Consider the following 3680-nt stretch of genomic DNA (forward strand, 5'->3'; position numbering starts at 1 on the left):
AGTAGCTGCGGGGGGGGGGGGGGGGGGGCAGAGCTGTTGGCCGGGGTTGGAGTAGCATGGCCTGACTGACTGCGTGTATTGGTAGTTGGATGGGCAATTTACAGATGGGCTATGTACAGGTGCAGTGATCTGTGAGCTGCTCTGACAGCTGGTGCTTAAAGCTATTGAGGGAGATATAAGTCTCCAGCTTCAGTGATTTTTGCAGTTTGTTCCAGTCATTGGCAGCAGAGAACTGGAAGGAAAGGTGGCCAAAGGAGGAATTGGCTTTGGGGGTGACCAGTGAGATATACCTGTGGAGCGTGTGCTACAGGTGTGTGGTGCTATTGTGACCAGTGAGCTGAGATAAGGCGGGGCTTTACCTAGCAAAGACTTGTAGATGACCTGGAGCCAGTGGGTTTGGCGACGAGTTTGAAGTGAGGGCCAGTCACTTCATGAGAGTGTACAGGTCGCAATGGTGGGTAGTATATGGGGCTTTGGTGACAAAATGGATGGCTCTGTGATAGACTGCATCCAATTATTGAGTAGAGTGTTGGAGGCTATTTAATAAATGACATCGCCAAAGTCGAGGATCGGTAGGATGGTTTGAAGAAGCATGTGATCACACAAAGCTTTTGATAAAATGATACACGCATCGGCAAACTGCTTCGAAGATAGTTACTTAGCGATTCCGACGCATGCCTGGGAGCATGGTATGAAACGTAACATCACTATTGGCCTGACACTCATGGTTTACAGGCCACGTCAGGCCCGTAAATAGGGTTGAAAAATTCCCTGATAAAAAAACAAATTCTGTTTGTAGGGTTTCCAGGAATCTTCCAATTGGGATTTCTGGAAAACTTGGAAAATGAATAAAGATTTTGCAACCCTACCTCAAATCAATTTTTTTATTTGTCCCATGCTGCCGAATACAACAGGTTTAGGACTTACGGTGACTTACTTATTTACTTACCTGCAAGTCACATTATGCAGGTTTGCAAAGTGATGTGTTATTCCTATTGGAATACAGCCAGAGTTAGGATATACAATAGTTGAGTTTTTTACTACCCCGGAACCTGCATTCATAATGACTAAATCATTTCAACTGGAACAACCATTTCAGTAAAGGTGCAAAAAACAAAATGATAAGTTTAGAATTTTTTTTATTTCTCTTTGTGTAGCATAACATTAATCACTCAATCTACTTGCAAAAACACATATATTAAAAACAATTCACTAAAATCAACCTGCAGTAGAGCATGCATAACTTAATTTTTTTTAAATTCTCATTTAGTTTGGAGTCATTTTAAATTACTTTTCATTGAACTTACTAGAAGTATTTGAGTTTGAAATGCCTATGGGCTTATTGTGTTAAAATGCGACCCCCCCCCCCCAAATACTGTGTTATTCCCTAACACTAAAAAAGTGTAGCAGCATCATCTCTAATAGAGTGCTAATTAAAGTCTGAATTTGCAACACCCATGGTGTTAAGGGACCAATGCTCTAGGGGTGTTAGTTTGTCAATACTTTGAACAGTGTTTGTTTAACACTATTTTGATGGGTCACATATACACATTAAGTGTTACATTTAAATGTTGATCTCAAATTTGCTATTTAGGGTTAAAGTTAGGGTTAGGTTTTATGACTTTGTTGTTGTGCCAGCTAGTGACCACTCTGCAGAGCTGCCTCCAGTGCATGAGTCATCCAAATAAATGTCAACTGTCGTGGAAAATTGTCTTGAAAATATAACACTCTTACAAGAACTTGTGAATTCAATATAGGCTTTAATACAAAGTAGCAAATGCCGTGCTGGTCCGTGGAACAACCAACTTCTCAGAGCACTGGCCCTGCTTTTATACACATACAACGTATGGGTACATCCCATATGTAAATAAAAAAATTCCCTTTAGTCCTTTCGCCACCATTATCTTTCAGTCTGAGTTCTATGCTTGTTCACACCAAATAACGCCCACATCTGCTCCGGGTTAGATTATAATGGTGGCGGGACCCCTTATTTCATCCGAAAAAGAATACATTTATTGCATAATTATGTTTCACATGTTGGTCATTTCGCTACCATCCTCCTTCCTGTGTCCTCCTGACATTAGTATGTCCAGATGGCATAAATGTAATTATGGTCTTAGCCAATGTACTGATGTACATTATCTTAATGTAATCTTTGGCATGTTATCCTACTCAGCGATGGAAAATGCACTGGGTGTCACCATTTCTCCATCCGGCCAATGTAATTATTGTCCTTAATCTTCCTGCTAATTCAATTATGTTTCTTCAGCATAGCAGCTGTTACATGTAGCTGCACCTAGTGTGACGGCTGTCGGAAGGAGCGGACCAAAATGCAGCGTGTGTGTAGTTCCACATATTTATTTAGACTGTGAAACTTAACGCAATATAAAATAAACTGAAGGACAAAACAACAAACCGTGACGCAGAGGAGAAACAAACACTACTCACAAATAATCACCCACAAAAACAGGTGGTACAAACATCAGCTTAAATATGACCTCCAATTAGAGACAACGATGACCAGCTGCCTCTAATTGGAGATCATACCAAACAAAACCAACATAGAAATACAAAACTAGAACCTGAACATAGAAATACAAAACATAGACAAACACCCCCTGTCACACCCTGACCTACTCTACCATAGAAAATAACAACTTACTATGGTCAGGACGTGACACCTAGTTACATTACATTAACTCCCACACAACCTGTGAGCTTGTGTATGTAAAGATCGGACACCGCGATTGCATAAAGGAGTTCTGTAATTTAGTAAATTCACCGGAAGTGTTCGGTGGGAATGCTAGTTCTGAACGTCACATGCTAATGTAAAAGGCTGGTTTTTGATATAAATATGAACTTGATTGAACAAAACATGCATGTATTGTATAACATAATGTCCTAGGTGTGTCATCTGATGAAGATCATCAAAGGTTAGTGCTGCATTTAGCTGTCTTCTGGGTTTTTGTGACATTATATGCTAGCTTGAAAAATGGGTGTCTGATTATTTCTGGCTGGGTACTCTGCTGACATAATCTAATGTTTTGCTTTCGTTGTAAAGCCTTTTTGAAGAGCCTTTTTGTAAAGCCTTTTTGAAGAGAAATTGAAGTAATAGCATTTCTAAGGTATTTGAATAATGCGCCACAGGATTCCACTGGCTGTTACGTAGGTGGGACGATTTCGTCCCGCCGGCCCTAGAGAAGTTAATGGAGTGAATGAACACAATGAACTGTAGCTCAGTTGGTAGAGCATGGTGTTTGCAACACCAGGGTTGTGGGTTCGATTCCCACGGGGGGCCAGCACAGAATTTTTTTTTTTTTTAAATAAAAAAACATGTATGAAATGTATGCATTCACTACTGTAAGTCGCTCTGGATAAGAGCGTCTGCTAAATGACTCAAATGTAAATGTAAACCAAAAACGACCAGAAACAGTTCTGTCAGGAATACACACTAAACAGAAAACAATCACCCACAAACCCAAAAGGAAAAACAGGCTGCCTATGTATGACTCTCAATCAGCAACAACGATCTAAAGCTGTTCCTGATTGAGAGCCACAGACGGCCAAACCAAAGAAACAAACCAACATAGAAAAATCAACATAAAACGCCCACCCATGTAACACCCTGGCCGAACCAAAATAGAGAACAAACCCCCCCCCCCCCCCCCCCCCCCCCCAAA

This window comes from Salmo salar, chromosome 19 (genome assembly GCF_965601325.2).
Source record: "Salmo salar chromosome 19, fSalSal1, whole genome shotgun sequence".
In the NCBI taxonomy this organism is placed as follows: Eukaryota; Metazoa; Chordata; class Actinopteri; order Salmoniformes; family Salmonidae; genus Salmo; species Salmo salar.